Source organism: Lissotriton vulgaris, chromosome 1_1 (genome assembly GCF_964263255.1).
Source record: "Lissotriton vulgaris chromosome 1_1, aLisVul1.2, whole genome shotgun sequence".
NCBI lineage: Eukaryota > Metazoa > Chordata > Amphibia > Caudata > Salamandridae > Lissotriton > Lissotriton vulgaris.
The window spans coordinates 443696400-443719235 of NC_141685.1; the positions used below are offsets into that span (position 1 = coordinate 443696400).

The window sequence follows — 22836 nt, forward strand, 5'->3', positions numbered from 1 at the left end:
TGCGACCCATATGTAGGTGTGTCGCATCGGCAGAGTCGAGCTGCAGGGGCTCTAAGAAGGGGCGAAGAAACAACAAAGCCATATTAAGATGCACAAGGTCTTTAAAGACCTGTGAAGTGCTCGGGTGTGGCTGTGAGCGGTCCCGGGCTGCTACACTCGACGGGGGGACTCCCCGCAAGAGGCCAGGTGTCTGACACACATGAATCCACCCTGACTGAAAAGCTGCAAGTAAAACATTTAAATTCGTAAACTAGGCAAACAGCTCCTCTCACACAACTTAACACCGACTACAGAATAGCCCCATGTCACACTTTTAAAACTCCGTGCTGCATGCGCGCTTTCATACCTGCACTCTGAGTAGGGAGAGGTCACACTTGTAACCCTTCACGGCAAGAGGCTGCATAAGAGTAGAGAAATGTCCGGGTTTTACAACAGCATCAGGGTAAAACATCCAAATTTCCTGGTTTTAGTATGCTGTTTAGATCAGCCCTACGGGCCTTCCAGCAACAGGCAGAGTGGCGCTGCAGGGGCTCTAATATGAATACCAACAAAGCCTTATTAGCACGTTAAATGGTTTTTTAAAGACCTGTGAAGTGCTCGGGTGCGCAGTGTGTGTGCCCCCGGAAGCTGTCTCAGCCCAGGCCGACACACACGACGGACGGGGGCGGAGATTCATTTGTGGATAGTCCATTTCGCAAAGGGCCCTTCAAGGGGTGAATAGGTAGGTTATTGAGTCTAGGGGGTTGCCAAGAAGCCCTATAGAAGCTTTCACATTTGCATCATTCTGCACGCTGCAGGGGGAGGGAGTGGGGAGGGGCACTGCGCACCACCAATACAGGAAAATATTAATACGATTTAAGACTGAAAGCAACATTTTTTCCTCTTTGTCACAGACCCTTATGGAACCCACAGAATATGTTGGTCGGGGGAGAGGGAGGGAGTGAGAGAGAGGGAGGGAGCGAGTGAGACAGAGAGGGAAAGAGTGAGACAGAGGGAGGGAGTGAGACAGAGAGAGAGGGTGAGACAGAGGGAGACAGAGAGTGAGACGGAGGGAGAGAGTCAGAGGGAGAGAGTCAGAGGGAGAGAGTCAGAGGGAGAGAGTCAGAGGGAGAGAGTCAGAGGGAGACAGTCAGAGTGAGACAGAGGGGGAGTGAGACAGAGGGGGAGTGAGACAGAGGGGGAGTGAGACAGAGGGGAGTGAGAGAGGGGGAGTGAGACAGAGGGGGAGTGAGACAGAGGGGGAGGGAGACACAGAGGGAGGGAGACACAGAGGGAGGGAGACACAGAGGGAGGGAGACACAGAGGGAGGGAGACACAGAGGGAGGGAGACACAGAGGGAGGGAGACACAGAGGGAGGGAGACACAGAGGGAGGGAGACACAGAGGGAGGGAGACACAGAGGGAGGGAGACACAGAGGGAGGGAGACACAGAGGGAGGGAGACAGAGGGAGGGAGACAGAGGGAGGGAGACAGAGGGAGGGAGACAGAGGGAGGGAGACAGTCGAAGGGAGGGGGAGGGAGACAGAGGGAGGAAGACAGAGAAGGAGTGAGATGAAGAAGGAGTGAAACAGAGAGGGATTGAGACAGAGAGGGAGGGAGACAGAGAGGGAGGGAGACAGAGAGGGAGGGAGACAGAGAGGGAGGGAGACAGAGAGGGAGGGAGACAGAGAGGGAGGGAGACAGTCGGAGGGAGAGGGAGGGAGACAGAGAAGGAGGGAGACAGAGAAGGAGGGAGACAGAGAAGGAGGGAGACAGAGGGGGATTGAGACAGAGAGGGAGGGAGGGAGACAGTCGGAGGGAGACAGATGGAGGGAGACAGATGGAGGCAAAGGCCACCTCCGCCACTGATTCCCTCACAAGTACCCTTTAACAGTGCCCCTCAAGTCTCTGTGTGTGGGGTGTGTGGGTGTGTGGTGTGTGTGGGGGGGGTGTCTGGTGGGGCGTATGTGTGTTGTGTGTGTGGGGGGTTGTGTGTGTGTGTGTGGGGTGGTGTATGTGGGGTTGTGTGTGGGGTGGGGTGGGGTGTGTGTGTGGGGTGTGGTGCCCGAACCCACCATAGGTGGCTCAGGCTCGCTCGCTGCGCTTCCTCGCGTTACCGTGTCACTGAAATTTTTTTCACACAAGGGTGTGTCACCAACATGAAAAGTTTGGAAAGCTGTGTACTAGGCTATAATTTATGGGGGAAAAAAGGGGCCTACAAAGCTTGAATTTAACAACAAAGTATAAACCTACTGAAAGTATAACTGTTGCCACTTGAGAGAATTATGTTTCAATATTTGTTTTCTTCTGCAACTTTCACCTAACATGCTGCAAGCTGGACTCAAAGGGGTATAACACAGAAAACAAGTGACAGAGTTAAAATTCCAGTCGGTGCCATGAATATCAGTGAAAATGTGCACTTTGAAGAAAAACATTTCTAATATTTACATTGTTATTCATACACTTTTGATTTTTTGGCACTACTCACCAATGACTAACTAACCTACATGCAATTAAGGATCAGATGCACCCTTCCCATTCACAAACAAGGAATGTGCTATCTGTACACTGACTGTTTTACGAAAGCAATATTGATGCGGCCTATGTAGAAATTGCTAGCACAGAAAAGTGGACATTTGCAGGAGTCACAAGATTACCTTCTAATGATTAATAATGAGCAAGGCCACAATGTGTGACCTTCTCGGTTTGGCTGCCAATGAAGAGATGGAGGTCTCCAAAATCTGATTTATTTAAAAATGTTGTCTGCATTCCTTATAGACACAGGTACTACTTTTTAAAAAATATATATGTTTGCCAATTGGGAGGACGCTGGAGAGAGCAAGCAGTGATCGCCTGGACCACTGCATGATCCCCACGAGTACAACTACTTGATTCTATGCAAAATCACTTACGACCCCAATTCAGGGTTGGTAACTCATCAATGGTTTGCAACTGCATATTACAAACCACAGATACATACCTTTCCGAATAAGAAATAAGGGGGACCTCTTTCACGCCTACAATGTTTGTGACAACAAAAAAAAGGTTTAGTACATCTGGTCGTACTATATAAACTGCAACTCGGAAATGACAATTTCCCCAAAAAATCTGCATGCACAAAGGATGTTCAATATGTGGTGCCGTCTCGCCAACTAATGTAGGTACACTAAAATGATCACGCCTCGAAATATTATTTATTAAAAGAAATACACAATATAGCAGTTCACACGTATAAACAATATTTACACAAAAAAGATTGTAATTTAAATTATGTACAAATTCATAGCATTGTTCTGTAAGTCCGTAGCTTCTCAAACCCCAAAATAAATAATGTTTATGCTTGAGCCCATACAATGAAGTAACTGATAGGTAAGGATTTGTTCAAGTTGACACAGTGGAAGCCTGCAAACCAAAACATACATTATTTTTCATGGCATTAGTTCTGAAAGATTCTGAAACTGTTATTTTGACGATGAATTTCATATTCTACCAATACCCCTCAGTAAAGTTTTTTTCAATTGCTGCTTCTTAAAAGGACAAAAAATACTTTCTGCACACCGAGTGCTTCTGCCAAAGTAACAACCATAAGAACTTCCACTGTCAAAGCTGCTCGTGTTGTTTTGCGACCCTTGGAGAAAAAGAAGAAGAAAAAAAACACATTTACCATCAATAGAATGAATATTCACTGTTGTGTGAGACCTCAAGAGATTGACAAGCATCATAGCATGACTACATTTCTGGGTAGTTTTTATAATGTGCACACAACTTTAGTAAATAGCATCACTTTGCAAAGCTAATTAAGCTTAAAGCTAATTGTGTAGCTTAGCTGCACATAAAGTGTAGACCAGTTACTGGGCTATGGACACTATGAAGAAAGATATCTGAAATGGCAACAACTCACAGAACACAATAGCGTAAAACAAAAACTGACTAGCAGATCATTTTTCCACGTTTGATGGCCACCTAATTATTTTAAACTAGGTTTCCATACAGCCAACTGAAAATCAAAGTCAATTAATGAAAAAAGAATCACAATATGAAGGAAAAACAAATAAAAAGAACTCAAACAACATTTTCTGAAAGTAGTAGGTACCAATGTGTACACTCGAAATCAATACAATGTTCTGCAGAAATCTAATGACTAAAAATGTTGCAGTAACGTAATACAAAATGTTCACAATCTAATTCACTCCTCATGCCTTAGTCTTACTTTTCTTGGCAGACACGGGAGAAGGCTAAAACAGATTAAAAGCAATGTTCTGTTCTTTGGTCAGTACTCTATGCGAGGAAACAACATCTAAGATGAAACCCATGTCTTTTGGATAAAGTGTTCTCTCGCACCCTCAAAGCGAAGTATTAAGCAATTATGTTCTAGTGTCATCTAGTGGCAGATCATACCCACAGAATATCTAGTAGGGCTGTGTGATTTTTTTTTCAGTGAAGTCACTTTTTGTGAAATTACATTTCTTGAACGACACACATTTCACTGGAATTTCAAGTAACTATACTCCGTGAGCGTATATATCACATAGAAAAGTCACGCAAGATGAATGACAGTCACTTCGCAGGTGATTACATTAGGAGTCATTACATTATGGTCATTAGATCGTGAGTACAATTACATCGCAATACCTTACATCAGGATTAATTACATTTGCATCTAAGTTAGTAATTATTCTGTATGTATATAAATATATATATGCTCATATGCATCCAAACAAAAAGTCCATAACCCACGCTCTCAGGATACAACGAGGAGACACCAATATCAACCAGTGCTGTTTAATTCACAACGCGTTTCGCCGACAAACGGCTTGATCTCGTGAATTACTGCTCGCAAATCATAGGTATATGACACAACGTATACATGGACATAGACAGAGGGCTAGTGTCGTGATCATCATCAATCGCTTACACATTGGTAAAACATGATACTTTTACAAAAGTATTCGTTTTTAGTTCTCTCTGTGTTAATAATAATACCGTTGCAATAACTATTGACAAAGTACAGTTATACGGAAAATTATGCAAAAGTCACTCGAGGTTGGGTGTAAAGCACATAATTCATATTCATTCAGATATGTACATTCATAAATGTACATATCTATGCATGTAATAGAAAGAGGATTACACACGGGATTCAATGAACTCCCGAAGGTGAATCTATGCCCGAGTAAGACGTAACTCCACCCCTTCCTCACGCCAAATGCGTGAGGAAACACTTATGAGGAAAAGCATAGTCCGTAAAAACAGGAGACTTAAATGTCCCGGTTCATTTATTGAAACCTTCAAAACCAGGTGAAAAGAAGGTGGAGAGATGTGCTGGCAAGTGTCTAATAGTCTCGCCAAGGAGTAAAGGAAAAGTATCGACAAGTGTCCGATAGACCCAAAAGGGGACAGGTATTGGCAAGTGCCAGATTACGTGTACTGTGTCCACAAAGGTCGGTCCCTTACGTGTCCATATTTCAATAAAGGTTCACAGCGTGATAGTGCCCATGTGATAAGGAGCCAGAGAAGGGGAGAAGTCTCGTGAGGTGAAGTGAAGGTGCGCTGGACCCCTTATTGTGCTCCTAGAACAGAAACAAATATACAACATAATTAAAACCATGCCAGCAGGCCCTTTTGCGGAGTGTGTGTGACTAACCGTGCAGGCCTCGGGTGTCCGTGCTCCGCGTGGTTGTGCTTCCACCATGCACGGGCCTTGCTAAAAACGATTACACTCTGCGCCACGCCACTGCCAAAAGTATAGGCCATCTTTCTGAAATCCTTACGGGGGATTAATGTAGTACAAATCCTCACGCTGCCTGCACGCGCCAGTCGGCCCTCTGATTGGTTAATAAGGAACACCAATCAGAGAGCTGACTTGAGCGTGCAGGCAGCGTGATGAGGGGCTGCTCTCTGCCGATGACGTCAGGAAGAGAAAACACACAAAAAAAAAACCCGAATCCCATCTTGAACTGAGTGATGCTCCTCTCCTCCAATGGCTGGCCTCAGTTTAGGAAGCCAGCCAATGGAGAAGAGGGGCTGGTTCAAGCCCCCATACTGTAAACATACGCGAGGCCGAGACCTAAAAACTGCAACAGTGGATCAATACGAGAAAGGGGTTTGATTTTCCAGCTGGAAGGTTTGAAGATACACAACTGCTATTTTAAATAAAAATCGCTGAAAGCTTGAAGGCTTTTACATTCCAGCAAACATTTTACAATCTACGGCTAGCATTCTCGTTGTGTTGCATGCTTAATAAATATTTCCTTAATTTCAATGCTGGTCCCCTAAGAAAATGTATCTTACCTTCACATACTGCCAAACTTCACTTAGTGTAAAGTACCAATACAGCTAGTAGCATAAATAGGGGACATACTGATACTATGTTTCTTAAATTCGAGCCGGATGTAAAATCTTTAGCTGCATGTTCTCATTAGTTTTCGGTAACCCAAACTTAAAAGCAGCGACCAGAACAAGTTCCATCCGCCATATTGAAAATAAATCTACATAACGTTGCCCTGTCTGCAGTACAAAGGATTATCACTTCATTTTACCTTTGTTGTTGCCTTAGAATTAACACAATCATCTTAGTCTTCGATTTTTCCTTTTTACCAAAATTAGTCTGCAGGGTTGCTGAGAGGAACTGGTCGTCGCTGGCAGAGGACACGATACCTCTGAAGACAACTGAATCTACATGCCTTTATGAACTGTTGGTGCCACGGGAGTTCTAAAAGTTTCACTCTCCTACCCAAACCAGTGACCGCAGGTACATGTAAAATGTTGATCCTACCTGAAAGCTGTGGTAGGAGCACCAGACGTAAGTGTTAAGGGCGAGTGAGTAAATCTTTCTGAGAATCAAATTCTGACCATTTGTAAGGGAGGAAAAGGAAATTACTCTAGCAGCTGAGTTGATAGGCACTACTAGAAATCTCTACAATTTAAGTGAATACAACTGGCACTTGTCATTTTATGGTGGCAAAAAAGTTGACTATACCACGTGTCCAACCACTTAGGATAACCTGAGACTCTGAAGACCGCTGTGATTCGTTTGAGGACTTAAAACGGAATGTGCACTCCTTTATTCAAAATTATCATCCAGTGCAGGGGAAATATTGAGGCATCACGTTTCCTTGCAAGAAGGAGAGGTAAAAGGGGATGTCTGTTTTTTATGTAGAGTGTAATATTTTAGGGGCCCCCGGGCCCACAAAAACTTAGATAGCAGAGGATGGTGAGAGAGGGGTGCTTTTAAAGAGTCATTTTTTCCCCTGTTTTCTAAGCCAGCCTGGACTTCTGGTTTTCTGTCGGCATTCCTGAACCTACTCTTAGATAATTTGCATAATTCATGATGCTACAGGTACTGATCCTGAGCAAAGTGTGCTAGGGATGGAAAAAGCTACTTACCAGTATGCATCTGTTCTTGGCATGTAGGGCTGCGGACATTCATATCTTAGCATAGATCGCCGCCTAGTGTTGGGTCCGGATGTTTGCACCTTGTTGTCCTGGAAGAGTCTTCGAAGTATCACGAGGTAGGTGACTCCTCCCCTGGACTACAGTGCGCATGGGCATCTTCTCCATCCTCAGATTGTTTTTCGCCATTGTGGCAAAGATGGAGTATAGAAAAGTAAGAGATGACCATGTAAATGTATGTAGAAATAAAGTACTGCAGCTGTGACAGGCACCGGAGAGGAGGGTGGGCGATATGAATGTCAGCAGCCCTACATGCCAATGACAGATGCATACTGGTAAGTAGCATTTTCCGTTCGAGGCATGTGGGCTGCTGAATTCATATCTTAGCATAGACTGTATAGCAGTATCTCCTCTAGTGGTGGTCACCTGTACCAGCTGCAGCAGTTTGAAAAAGAGTTTTGAGGACAGCCTGGCCTACAGCAGCTTGCTGCTTAGCTTGCACGTCCACACAGTAGTGTTTAGTGAAAGTGTGTATGGTAGACCATGTAGCCGCCGCACATATGTCTTCTAATGGGATATTTCCTAGGAAAGCCATGGATGCCCCCATTTTGCGCGTTGAGTGGGCTTTTGGGGGAACTGTTAGAGTGTGCTTAGCCTTTTGATAGCATATTTAAATACACTGGACTACCCATCTGGCTATTCTTGCTTTTGAAATAGGGTTACCCTTATGTTGTGGAGCAAAAGCAACAAAAATAGTGGTTTTGTCTTTCTGAAAGCTTTAGTTCTGTCAACGTAATATAACAGAGCTCTTTTTACATCTAGTGTGTGTAGAGCTCTTCCAGCCACAGACTGCGGGTTTTGGAAGAAAACAGGCAAATCTATTGACTGATTGATATGGTACGTTGATATAACTTTTGGCATGAACTTAGGGTTAGTACGGAGCACTACCTTATTGTGATGCATTTGCATGAAAGGTTCTGGAACGGTTAGTGCCTGTAGCTCACTCACTCGCCTGAGGGAGGTAATGGCAGCTAAAAAGGCCACTTTCCATGTTAAGAATTGTAATTCACGCGAATGGAGTGGTTCGAAAGGTGGCCCCATAAGTCTGGTAAGCACTACGTTTAAGTTCCAGACTGGCGAAGGTGGATGTCTTGGAGGGATAATTCTTTTAAGTCCTTCCATAAAAGCCTTGATAGGTGGTATTCTGAACAGGGACATGTGTTGTCGGTTTTGAAGATATGCTGCTATAGCAGCAAGTTGTAGCCTTATAGAAGAGTATGCTAGATTGCATCTTTGCAGATGTAACAGGTAGCAGATTATGTTCTGGATGGAGGCATCTAATGGATTGATTTGGTTATTATTGCAGTAAATTACAAATCTTTTCAATTTAGCTGCGTAGCATGCTCTAGTAGTTGGCCGTCTTGCTTCCTTGATCATGTTCATACAGTCTGGAGGCAAGTTAAGATATCCTAACTCTAAGACTTCAGGAGCCAGATCGCTAGGTTCATCTGATTGGGATCTGGGTGACTGATTTCTCCATGGTTCTGAGTTAAAAGATGTGGCGAGAGGCGTAGTCTTTGATGGGGAACTACTGAAAGTTCCAGGAGCGTTGTGTACCATGGCTGTCTTGCCCATGTGGGAGCAACCAGGATCATTGTGAGTGACTGTTGGCGTAGTTTGCGTGCCACCAGCGGAATCAGTGGGGCTGGTGGAAAAGCGTACGCAAATCTGGCTGACCAGTTCATCCATATCGCATTGCCTTGTGACAACGGGTGTGGGAACCTGGAGGCAAAGTACTGGCATTTTGAGTTTTCTTTTGTGGCAAACAGATCTATCTCTGGATGCCCCCATTTTTGAAAGAATGGTTGGAGAACTTGAGGGTGAATTTCCCATTCATGTAGCTGTTGACTGTCTGCTTAACAGATCTGCTATTTGATTGTCTTTCCCTGGCAGTTGTTCTGCGAGGAGAAAAATGTTTTTTTGGAATTGCCCACCTCCATATGCTCTGTGCTAGGTGAGACAGCTGCGGAGAGTGTGTCCCTTCCCGTTTCTGGATGTAGTACATGGCTGTCATGTTGTCCATCCGGATCAATACAGCCTTGTTGTACAAGTATTTTTGGAATGCTTTCAGTGCTAAAAAAACTGCTAGCAACTCTAAGTGGTTGATATGCAGTGTCTTCTGTTTGATTGTCCAGAGCCCTTGGACTGTGTATTGAAGTAGGTGGGCTCCATAACCTGTCAGTGATGCGTCCGCTGTTAATACTACTTGTGGAACCGGCTCTTGGAACAGTCGCCCCTTGGAAAGGTTTTGTGGGTTCCACCATTGCAGAGAGTTGTAAGCGCGACTGTCTACCAACACTAGGTCTTTTAGTTGTCCTTGTGCTTGGTTCCACTGCCGTGCTAGGCATTCTTGCAATGGACGCATTTGAAGTCGAGTATGAGGGACAATGAATATGCAGGAGGCCATCATGCCTATGAGCTGCATGAACACTCGAGCTGCCAGACAGTGCTGTGGCTGAAACTTTTGGATGAGAGTCTGCATGTTGGCTATCCTGACTGGATTTGGATATGCCTTTGCCACTGAGGTATCTATTGTAGCTCTCAGATATTGCTGTATGTGGAGGGTTGTAGATGGGATTTTGGGAAAAACCAGACTGTGCAGCAGCTGGATTGTTTGCGATGTATGGCTTGCACACTGCGTGTACGAGTTGACCTTTATGAGCCAATCGTCTAGATATGGAAACACGTGGATGTGTTGTCTTCTGAGGTGTGCTGCTACTACTGCTAGACATTTTGTGAAAACTCTTGGGGCTGTAGTTACCCCGAATGGGAGAACTTTGAATTGATAATGATGACCCTCTATTGTGAACCTAAGATATTTTCTGTGAGCTGGATGTATAGGTATGTGAAAATACGCAGCTTTGATGTCTAATGTTGCAAGGAAGTCGCCTTGCTGGAGTAACGGGAGTACTTGTTGTAGAGTAATCATATGGAAATGCTCTGAGAGTATGTATTGGTTCAGAGGTCTGAGGTCTAGTATGGGTCTGAGGGATCCATCTTTTTTGGGAATTAGGAAGTATAGAGAGTATACTCCTGTTCCTTGGTGTTGAAAAGGGACTGGCTCTATGGCTCCTTTTTGTAGCATGGACGTGACCTCTTGTTGTAACAGCAGGATGTGTTCTTTGGACATAGGACGGTGTTTGGGTGGTATGTTGGGTGGAGTAGAAGTGAATTCCAGGCAGTAACCATACTGGATAATTTGTCTCAACCACCTGTCTGTGGAAATGGCGGTCCAGACTGGTAGGAATTGTTGTATTCTGCCTCCGACCGGTGTTGAGTGGTCTGGAGGAAATGTGATCAAGTCACTGTTTGGTGGAGGCTCTGGTGTTATTGCCGCCACGTCCCCTGCCTTTGTTATTGTTGCCTCTATAACCCCCTCTGTTTGAGCCTTTATTAAAGGAGCTCTGGGTGTTACTTTTGAATGTTGAGGAAGTTTGTGATGTGTTGCCTCTACCTGAGCCTCTGAAGGAGGAGTGACAAAAGGAACTTCTTGGTTGTTGAAACTGAAGTGCGCCCATAGACTTAGCAGTTTCACTATCTTTTTTCATTTAGTCTAAAATGGTATCTACCTCAGGGCCAAACAGGAAATCTTGGTGGCAGGAAATGGTGGATTGCACCTCGTTCTTAAAACCAGAGATGCGTAGCCACGCATGTCTGCGTAGTAATACACTAGTAATAATGGACCTGGCTGATGTATCAGCTGTGCAGAAGCGCACATTTAATGGAAGCATTAGTTATAAATTTGCCTTCCTGTATGAGGTCGTTCGCTTTAGCTTTAAAAGGTTCTGGCAGGTGTTGCAGTAAACCTTCAAGTTGGTTGTAATGTGCTCTATCGTAGCGTGCTAATAAAGCTTGTGTGTTTGCAATCCTCCAGGAATTTGCAGCCTGGGAGGCTACTCTCTTGCCTGAGGTTTCTAATATCTTAGACTCCTTGTCAGGAGGGGGAGCCTCTCCTGTTTGTGAATTAGCTCTCTTTCGAGCGTTTGCTACAACTAGTGAGTCTAAAGGCAACTGGGACTTAATATAAGTAGGGTCTGTAGGGGCTGATTTATACTTCTTCTCAATTCTGGGATTGAGTACACGCGCTCTGGCTGGGTCTTTGAATATGTCTGGCGCGTGTTTTAGTACCCCTTTTAACATAGGAAGTGCCCTTGCACTTTTTTCAGAAGTAGAAAAAGCGTCAAATAGAAAATCTTCTTCTATAGGGTCAGTTTGCATGTCTACACCATGGTATTTTGCTGCCCTATCTAATAACTGGTTAAAAACAATGGTGTCGTCAGTAGGCAACGGCTTTGTAGGGTTTGGGGAGGTGTCAGGGATGGCTTGTGGTTCATATGGATCATTCTGGTCATCCCACGTGTTGTCCTGTGCATCATGATCCTCTGGTTCTCCAAAATTATCCTGAGGATCTTCCCCCATGTTGTCCCCCTCACCATAGTCTGAATGTGCAGGAGAGTAAGGCACAAAGGGCATGTTAGGAAAGAAAGGAGGAGGAGTAAAAGGCCTTGAGGGAGATGTTCCGAAGTCTTTTCTCTTTGGAGGAACAGGGAAAGGAGTGTCCGTGTCCAATGGTCTCTTTTTCCGGTGATAAACTGTAACGTGTCTTATTTCAGGGTCTATATACAGTTTAGGTTGTTCCTCGCTCACTGGATCAGGGTGGAAGAGTTCTTCCTCAACTGTCCGTGGCTTTGGCGCCGATGTTTTTGGCTTAGTCACCTATTTGTGAGTCTTTGCCTCGAGGGCCTTTGGATGTGGAGCTGTTTTCGGCTCGACTGCAGCTGGTTTTGGGTCGGCAACCTTTTTCCGATTCAACAACTCTGTTTCCGTCGGCGTTTTTTGTTGGTTTTACTGCCTTTTTTGGTTCAGCGACCTTCTTTGGTTCGACGACCTTTTTCGGATCGACCGGAGTCTTCGGTTCGATACGTTTAGGTGTTTAGGCGTGTTGTTTGTGCTCGGTGACGTTTTTCGGCTCGATGTTCTTGTTCGAGTCAACAACTTTTTTCAGTTCAATAGGCTTTTTAGTGTGATCTTGTTTTTGGGGATCGACAATCTTTTTAGGCTCTACGGTCTTCTTTGGGTCGAGTGTTCTTTCTGGATCGACGACCCTCTTTGGTTCGAGGCTCTTCTTTGGTTCGACAGGTTTCGGCTCGATAACCTTTTTTGGTTCGATGACCTTCGGTTCGACAACCTTTTTGGGAAGAGTGTTGCTCGTTCCTGAGCTATCGGAAGGCCTGGGTTTGGGATTCGGAGACGAGCGGAAGGCTAAGGCCTTTAGGCGATGCTTCAACCGGAGCCTTGTCTTTCGGTAAAGCTGGGTTGGGAGCCGTGTACTCACTTTTTGCCCCGGTGTGATCTGTTCATCGAAGTCCGACTGGTCCTCAACAGTGACGATTTCTAGATCCGAGTTCGCCGCTATTGGGAGGTCGTGTTCATCGTCGAAGATGTTCTCTGGTTCCGGTGCCTGCCGCTGAATCTCTTGCCTGGCGGCCAGTCGATTCCGGATAGTCTTCTTCGAGCGGAATTGAGCATACAATTTTTCTTGTTGTGCTCTGGGGATAAGCACTTGTTGCATACTGTAGGTTTGTCAGTATGTGGGAATTTGGAGTGGCATTGTGGGCACCTTTTTAACTGGCTCCTTTCCATCGACAGCAGACCCACGTGGCGTCGAAAAGGCCCAACGGCCCGCGTCGACGACATGATCGAGATGGAAAGTTTGATCGAGTCAAGGAGTACCGAACGAGAACAATACCGTCGAGGTAGAAGGCCTTTTGGCCTTAGAAAGTTGTTTAGTTTCGGTTCCGAACTCGGAGTAGAGGAATAACATCTAAACCCAATGGCGGAAAAAAACAATCTGAGGATGGAGAAGATGCCCATGCGCACTGTAGTCCAGGGGAGGAGTCACCTACCTCGTGATACTTCAAAGACTCTTCCAGGTCAACAAGGTGCAAACATCAGGACCCAACACTAGGCGGCGATCTATGCTAAGATATGAATTCAGCAGCCCACATGCCTCAATACATATAGTTATGTAGTTGAGTGTGCGGTTTGTGTTGAGTGATGGACTGTTATGCGGCATGTTAAGTTTATGGTTATGCAATGTTGATTCTTGGTTCAACTGGTGATCTAATTATTGTGATTTTTGCTGTACTGGTCATGTTTGTGATCTACGTCGAAAACGTTTTTTTATTATTGGTTGACCCTCTGACAGGCGAGGAGGAAGCACCACGTGTGAATCTATTAAATCTTTCATAGATTCACATGCTTGAATCGGAATAGCAAGCAGCACAGTAAATATAAAAAAAAAAGTGGGAAGCATGCTCATCTTTACTTAAACAGGTTACTTAGACATGCTTGACTCACTAAAATGTTGGCTACCACATTCACATCCAGGCAGCAGTGCACAGTGAAAGTATGCCTGCTTTTCTACATGCCTATGCTGCAAAACTCTCATATAGGCACTTCATATCACACCATATAACTTGCCATAAAAAAGGGCTCTTACAGATAGTTCAATTACGTTTTGGGAGAATTATGACGGTATATTATCAATTCTCAAAATCTTAAGACTAATGAGTATTTAATATTTGAGACAGCACTAGGCCATATACAGTAAACACAGCAGATGGGTTGTATCAATCTAGGATTAAAACCTTTGTCCTTGACTCACATAGAACACCTCCATTTCGTGTTATAAAATCTTTGTTGTGCTAAATCCATGTGTATGTGCTAATATGGCTGTAAAACCAACAGGGATGTAGAGGTGACCAAACTAAGAAGTAAGGAACAACTATACAACCAGGGTGAATGACTTCATGTGGTGGTGGTGATGAGCCTGCCTGTTGCTGCTGGGAAAGAGTAGGAAATGGGTCAGTGGATATTTTGACCGTCTCAGCAATTCAATGTAGCAGAACTAGTGCCGCCATGCTGGGGCAATCTGAGTCAGAGAAAACTGGTCTGTCTTGGCCTTCTTCAGCACCTTGACATTGAGGGAAATGGGTGGAAATGCATAAAATCAGAACTTCCACCCAGTCATCGGGATGGCACTGCCCTAGTATCCCGGTTACCAGTGCCTTCTGGAAGAGTATTGGCATGTCTTTTTCTACAGGGTGGCAAATAGGCCAGGAGTGATATTTTTGGAAGACATACTGCAGCTGGTGGATCACCATTTGTGACAGTCTGACATGGCGTGACTGAGTGCATCAGCCTGGTCACTCTGGACTGCTGGTAGATGTTCCACAGCAATAGTCACATTGCTCGCCTTGGCCCAGTTCGACAGGTTTTGCATTTTCTCTAAGAGTAAGACCTTGGAATCTCCCTGTTTAGTGATGTAGTACATTGACGTTGGGTTATCTTTTCTGATCAGCACGTCATGGCCTGCCAGTGTGGGCAGGAATGCTTGTAGGCCTAATCTGATGGCGTCTAGCTCCAAAATGTTTAAGTGGAGTGACTCTCTACTGACCAGAAGCCACTTTTAAACCACTCCTGCATATAAATTCCCTAACCCTCCATCAATGCATCCATTGCCACATTAATTTTGTCTGTGATGGATTGGAAAGGAAGGGATGCCCTGAGATTGTTCCACCACAGGCAGAGTCTGATGTAACCTTTTGAATACAAGTAGCGTATTGCTCCAAGATCCTGGTGCTAGTCTCCTCATTGCTCCATTCATCTGCCTGTATCGGCCTCCTCCGCAACCCTCAGTAGGGCTCTAAATCAATGATGCATGATCATAAGCCCAGCAATGATTTATACATTCTGCCTAGGACATTGGGAAATTGAAGCTTTGTTGTGAACAGATGGACAATTTTTGTGCATTTAGTTCTACACTCTACGATGAAAAATGCTAATAGAAGCGAATGTGGAGGCACGCGCCCCTTTGTCAGATGAAGCCTTGAGGAGTCCCAGAGCCCTTGAATATCCTGTGGGAGGATATTAGTCAGCTTTGAATTGGTAGTGCTACCCCCAACTGAGAACCGGAGATAATGTATGTGATTCGGATTTTTTTAAACTTGGAAGTAAACGTCCTGAAGATCAAGGGAGGTTAGGATTTCCCCTTCCTTAGAGCACCAGAAGGACTTCCTGTAGGACCACTATGTAAAAGAATTGCTTCTTCACAAACCTGACCAGGAAGAACCTAAAACAGAAGACAATATTTCTTTAACATTTTGCCCCCTCTCGATCGATCGCTCTATTCAGAAGTAGGAGAAAAAATCCAGGTTGCATTTCTTGTAAGCGCAGATGGTGTTCCTTCTAGGGTGGATGATTAGGAGGCTTTCTAGACATTCCAAAGTGTGCATGGACTGAGCTCTTTGGAGCACCAAGCAATCTGTGGTAACCTGCTACCAAGCGAGAGTAAAACCGGAAATTCTTCTCCCTGCAAGCTGCATGGCTGGGATGGGGTGGGGTGGAGGGGTAATACAGGCCAGGTAGTATCATTTTGAGTAGGTACATTAATATTTAAGACACTCCTATCAGGATAATTAAAAATGCTGGAAAAGCGTTCCACCCAGGCATTGCAGTTGACTAAGGAATTCAATTCTGGAATACGGTCGTCCTGCAAAAAGGGGCAGTTCACCGTTTCCCAGAAAAGTTTGCTATTGTTAGTATCTGCTGCTAAGCTCAGTTTATCCCAAGCTTCGGCTTGGAGCTCTACCTTTCTTGCCTTGATGTCTAACTTATAAGTAAGACGTAAGTTTTTAATAATATCCAATTGTCTCGGCCTTTTTCAGGTCCCGTAACGCCCTGGAACAGTTCTGATCAAACCAGCCCACATTTTGATGTTTATTTTCTCTATATTGTTTACTTAAGGCACATTCTACAGCCTTATTTATCTTGGAAAAATTAGAAAGTATAATTTTTACATTAATATCATCTTCAAGACACATTTTAATTTCTTCCCTACATCGTTTATTACCTTACGTTGGATATCAATAGGGATTATTCGAGCCATTTAATCCGAACCCCATTAGATCTACATGGGGTTACATGTAAGCCATGTATGACATTCTGTATGATTTTTATTCCCCAACATAATAAAGACATAGATATGCTATTATGGTCACTTGTGGCCTGTACTTGGATCCTGGGTGTAGAGTGCAAACATCTTGCATTACAAGAAATTAACATGTGATCAATATTAGTTACTGCATTCTTTCCTGTAAAAGTTGAACATTTCTCATTATTCCTGTCAGTCGCACATATTAATAAATCCAAATTAAATTTTGCAATAACAGCATTAAGGGCCAATCCATATTCACAGTGAGGGAAATGCATGCAATCCTCCTTGTCGGTTTCCCCCCTCCTGAAACCACATGCATTAGTCAATGAAAGGGGGCACACCTGAACATTGAAGTCCCCCACCCAGATAACGATAACCAAATTTCGAATGGTGCCAATCATATTGTCAAGTTCTTTTTCCAGGGCATGGACCACCGTCCCACGAGTAGGACCAAACACATTATTATAAAAATTAACTATGATTACATCACTGCCCTCAGAAGATTGGAGCCACATTATCTGACTGTGTGGGCCGAACGAAATACAACGTTTTACTTTACATATCCTCAACTTAATGAAAATTAAAATCAAAAGACCCCCTTTGGCTCTTCTGGGTGTAGAAGCTACGGCAGGTAACCAATATGAGGTAAATCCTTCTACATAAACTGGGTCTAAACTCCATGTCTCTTGGAGACAAATAATATCATGCAATTCAAAGGAAATGAAATCAGACCAAGACGGGGTCTCTAGCTTATTTCTTATGCCTGATATATTCCATGTAGTAATTGTATATCCATTGTAAGAGGACTCATCCCCCGGTGTTAGAAAACTGACTTCCTGCTCCACAACAGTGTTTGATAATATTGGGCTGTCTATAGTACCACAGGGATTACTAGTTGGCATGATAGTCTCCAAAATTTCTCGGGGGAGCATCCCTGATTGTTTGTCCTTACACATTATCCTTTCGGCTCCATGACTACTACATAACTCAGTACCCTTCTCCTTTATCGAAAGGTCCTGGTCGGGCTGTAAGTTATTTTCCTTCCCCACCCATTTGGTTTTCTGAGCTAAATACTTGGACTGGGCCGCCTTACGTCAGTTGTTACTATCCAGGGAACTCAACGCCTGGAATCTATTAGCTACGGGGATATTAAAACACAGTTGTTTTCTAGGTGGGGGAATACCCAAGCATATAATGGCATCAAACTGGTTATCTTTAGTTATACTAGGCATCAAGTGTCTGTAATAAAACCCCAATGGAAGGAGGATAATATTCTGATTGCATATCCGGGACATTGGTGCATTCTCTAGAGTGTTACATGCCCACCTGGGCGAGCGAAAGTTAATAATTATGCAATCCCCTTCAAAACATTTGTTAAGCGGGCCTATCCAACCAGCTCTCCGGGTAGTCGATATCTGATTGACACCCTCCATGGGGTAGCCACAATTTTAGATAGCCAGTGGATGGTTTTGTTTTTTAACATATCATGATTTTCTACCTGGCCAGCCTGTAGCTTAGGTACAATGGATAGGATAGCAACATAGACTTCACATTCAGGAGGTAAATCAATTCGTTTAGGTGGTAAAGTGTCCTCAGAATCCAACTTAGTATCCTGTTTGTTCAAGGGGCCGGGTGAGGGTATCTCATCAGACCCTGTCCCTGCTGTTATCTTCTGTATCCGGGCTGCAACGTCAGGGGCAGTAGATTGTTCGAGTCTTACATTCCCCTTTGTCTGCAGGTCCCCATCTTTATTATTAACACTCAACTCCAAGCAGCAACAGGTAAGTGATCCCCCTGATTGCAGGCCCCCGCCTGCACTTATACGCCTCCTGGCGAGATGGATGGTGTCAGCGGTGGGTGTGGCGCTCGGGGAGCTGGGAGCGGTAGTTTTCCCCAAGAGTCCAGCTGCAACAACAGCGCGTCCCCGCCGGGATCGCAAAATTAAGTGGCGGCAAGCAGGCTGGCAGCAAGCAGCAACAGGTAAGTGATTATTAAGTCAATTTGTTGTAGCCCTGACGTCGGCCCCTGTTCAAGGAGTAGCCTTGACTGTATCCACCTTGTCTGGCCGACAATATGGTTGCTTTTTTACCCCTGTACTCCCTAATGCCATGTGCAGCTATAAAACTATGTTTTAGGGGCATGTCTTTTACTGCAGGACTTATAGGAAGCATGCTGTATTGTTATCTGTTTTTAAACTCTGTTATACGGTGTCCACATGCTTGCCAAACAGGGTTTGTCTATGAAAAGGAACGTGGAGGATCTTAGCCTGCACTTTGGGATTGACAACATGGACCACAGCCAACCCTGTCTTCTCAGTAAAGCCACTCCTTCAAGCTGACCGAAGCCTGCTTTAATGAAAGCTGTGTTAGCACCTTCCTACATAAAGGTCTTAGCCTCTTCACTCCTGTCCTTGGTGATTATATCTTTTTTTTATATAGTGCGAACTTGACCCGAAGATATCAGGTATCAGAGCGCTTTACATGAGCACCAGTTTCATTACACAAGGACATGTTTGTTCATTTTTGTTAGGCACGGGGAGATTACAGTGATTTTCCCGAAATCACAGGATGTTGAGCGTCGTTGCCGACGCTTGAACCCAGTTCCCCAAATATTGAGGTTGGCTGTTCTAGACGTAAGGCTACATCCTCTCCCCCATATCTGATAGTTGAAATGTCACACTACATTTGACAGTCATAGGAGCCGAGGATGACAAAGGCATTTGTTGCGTTGTTGGATGCAGCATGAAACTGGCTCTGCACCCCAAGTTATCAAGGAGCCTCCCATCTCCAAAGTTCTTAGCAGAGGCTGGAGTTATAGAATTCTACAACCACCTCTGCCACAACAAAGGAATCCAGGCTCAGATGAGGGGTTGAACGTGCCATTGCAGACTCAGAGGTGCTGAATTTCTTTATGAGCTGAGGTATCTCTGCCAGTGTTACATAGTTTTAGCTCTTCTTTCCAGAAATGATCTAGGATAGAGATGGGCTTAGTGTTCATGTTCTGTGCTGTACCTTAAAATCATAGAAGAAGCACTGCTGCTCCATTGAAGACAATAGAATGTCAAACGTCTTCACTGCTCTTTCTAATAGGGCAATGAAAATGGGCTACGTAATCGGGTGGAAAGTCTGGTTATGAAGGGGTCTTCGTGAAATCTCTGGGTAAAATGAAGTCCTTCCATTAATCCTCTTCTTTGTAATCACCTTCCTCCTCCTGTCCTTCCATGGCTTCTCTACCATCCTTATCGAGACCTGGTCCTGGATTGCCATCAGGAAAATCCACCCCCAGGTCCATAGGTGTTGGGGGCAGCGTAGTGGACATGACACAGTAGGTTGAGATTACAGAGGAGGTGGCGTGGTCCGTGGTTATGGTCCTGAAGACGGGGACCCAGATAAGGGCAGAGATGATGTGGATGAGGAATCCGTCTTTGGAAAGTTTCTATCACCTGTTGCAACACAGACATGAAGGCAACTGGTACCTGCATAACCGGAGGTTCATTTTAATAGTGGCAGACTTCATACTGAGGTCCATATCATCTTGGGCGACCTTCAGAGGGGAAACATTGGTGTTCATAAATATCATACTTCTGCTGAAAGTCTGCTTTGCCTTCCTCCTCTTCATAGGCATCCTTCCCTTAGTTTGGAAAGTAGCGTACATCCAGCTTTGAAGGACTGTGAGCCATATTTGAGGCTTTTTCTTGCTCCTCAGTAAACTAAGAAGCCAAGATATGCTCCGACAATTGAACTAAAGCCTTCAAATTGAATGAGAATTGGTTGGCTGTGCTGCTAACACAGCTAAAAATGAAATTTGGCTGTTAAAGGACCTGTCAATGTTAACCTGTCATAAAGCGTGCAGTTGTCATCTAAGCAGACTTGGCAGGTGAGATGATCTTATACGGGTGGTTGGTTGGTGTCAACGGTTGATTTTTTATCATTGATATTGTTTTTGTCAATTTCAGAGGGACTATAGACATGCAGATAGAAGAGACTGCTTTTGTGCTAAATTCAGTTAAATTTGTTGCATTCCTTTATTCAACATCTTCTCTAATGAAGGTTTGATCCTGTCCTTGGAGAAGGCGGATTCAGGCGTTTTAAGTAAATTTTAGCTAAGAAACTTTCACATGCTTTTTTACACTCACTTCTTGGAATTGGTTGGAGGAGTGCTTTGCATTTAATCATCCCCAGACAAGGGGGAATAATCCCCCTTTGTAAAGGGGACTTTTCTTCTTCTCCAGAGGAGAACAGTGTCAAGCACCTTTTCCTGTCCTTAGGTGCTTTGAATGGAATATCTTGTATATGTAACAGTGTGATGCCTTGTGAGAAAGATAAAAACAAATAATGCACTGATTTTGCAGATCGTCTGTATAAATCTTTGGTCCGCTTTCTAGCAGGACTTGAAGAGATCTTTTTCATCTCCTGCAACAGTGACAGATGTGAATGTGCCTCTGAGTCAGAAGCTGAAAAATCGAAAAAAAAACTGTCAACCCAGTGAAAGCTAGAGTTAAGGCAGGCTGAAATCTAAGACAAGGTAGAAGTCAGGATGTGGCACATGAAAGACCAAAGATAGGTGAGAGCAGAGATCTTAAAGAAAACCCTGAACTATAGTGGCCTCTATGGGGAATAGAGAACCCAGCACCCTCACTGAAATGGCTGAAATTCGACCTATTTCAAATGACGCAGATGAGCTACTAAACAAATAATGATGTGTGGTCTACGGCCATTTTAATACGGTTTACTGATATTGGTTACTGCCATTTGAAGCTACCAGTATTTCCCATCATGACGATGGGGGACATTTCAAGCCTGTGAATCTATGAAAGTTCCAGTGCTGGAGAAAGAATGTTATTCTTGTTCTCGGCTCATCTTGTGTTACAACGATGTGTCTTAATTTCTGTTTCCATTGCATCTTCACTCTCCGTTCAACTTGAATTCTCTAACAGCAAGTGAGTCATAAAATGCCTATTTGTATCTTTGGTCAGTTACTTTACTATGCTCAGCACAATATGCACTTACAGGACACATCTTGTGATTTTCAATATTTGTAATTAAATATCGCATTACACTTAGGGTTTCCATTCATTTTTGAACTCTTGTGGGGAAAAAAAGATGGAAAGTTTACATCCCATAATGCATTAGGGTCCACGTCAAGAAAATGACCCATTTGCAAAACAGAGTTGCCAAGTTACATGCAGCTTCTAGCACTGTATTAACATATTTTTGGAACTCTGCCCTTTAATAAAAGGGAAATGATCGCAGCTGGGAACAGAACACAAGGATCACACATTAACCTAACTTTCCATACTGGTGAACTCTAACACTGTGCACGAATTTGTATGGAAAAACCCTGGAGGACGAGTCCTTTCTATTGGGACAGGGAGAAAATTGAAAAACGTGATGTATTACATGTCTGTTGGTAATAATGTATACTTATGTGGCGAATATACATTCACGAATAAAGTCTTATAAAAAAATTAAAAAAAAATAACTTTCAATACGCCCACAAACAGGCAGTGCTTAATTTGTAAAAGAAAGAGTGCCGGCGCCCGAAGCTCTACTCCGAAGACTGCAGATAGAGCAATTAAATGTTGGCAAGCCCAATAACAAGGCTCCATAGTCTTGAATCCGCCTGATGCCTCTTTAACCCACTGTAAGCCTCCCCCTGTCCCTTTACATCACTTGAGCAGGACCCGGTTTTCTCTCTTTGTTACGGTTTTTGTCTTTCTCTTCCTCCATCTTTTCGCGTTTTCCCTCCGTTGCTCTTGGCAAATGTCTGATGTGGAAAAATATGTGCTGATACCCAAAAAGGAGTGCCAGTGGCCTCCACCGGATCAAATTAAGCACTGCAAACAGGCATTCATGTAGCGCAGGGCTGTCAAGTTTTACGACAGAATGTTAAGAAACAAATAAAACAAGATGTCCTACATAGGCCTCTGAATAGACCAAAGTTAAGTGATAAGTTAAACAAAACTCGTAAATTCATCAATAAATAAAGGGTCCAGCTAAGATCACGCTAGAAAATATTACACTAGTAAGACCTTCCTGCTTTGAAGCATGAGCACACACAAATACTTCATTAGTTCAGCAGGTGGTTTATTACAATTAAACTAGCGTATTAACAAAAGTGACAAACGTATTAAACAAATGCAGAATTTCAAATTAGGATTGGAAGTAGTCTTTGAAAACTGATGTAACTATCAACCCTAGATAGTGTCAAAAATGTGTCAGGGTGAAGGAATATGCTACTTACCAGTATGCATCTGTTCTTGGCATGTAGGGCTGCTGACATTCATATCTGTGCATAGATCGCCGCCTAGTGTTGGGTCCGGATGATTGCATATTGTTGTCCTGGAAGAGTCTTCGAAGTATCACGAGATAGGTGGCTCCTCCCATGGACTACAGTGCGCATGGGCAT

The 22836-nt window shown here is 44.0% G+C and overlaps 1 protein-coding gene across 4 annotated transcripts in view; it reads right to left on the bottom strand.

Moving 5' to 3' along the window:
- Window positions 1–3153: 3153 nt before the first annotated feature.
- Window positions 3154–22836, bottom strand: part of TM2D1 (TM2 domain containing 1) — a 289363-nt gene continuing 269680 nt past the window's right edge. For all 4 annotated transcript variants that reach the window (XM_086953299.1, XM_086953281.1, XM_086953306.1 and 1 more), the window contains exon 8: window positions 3154–3606. The gene's annotated coding sequence lies outside the window, so the exon portion shown is untranslated. The remainder of the gene's footprint in view (window positions 3607–22836) is intronic.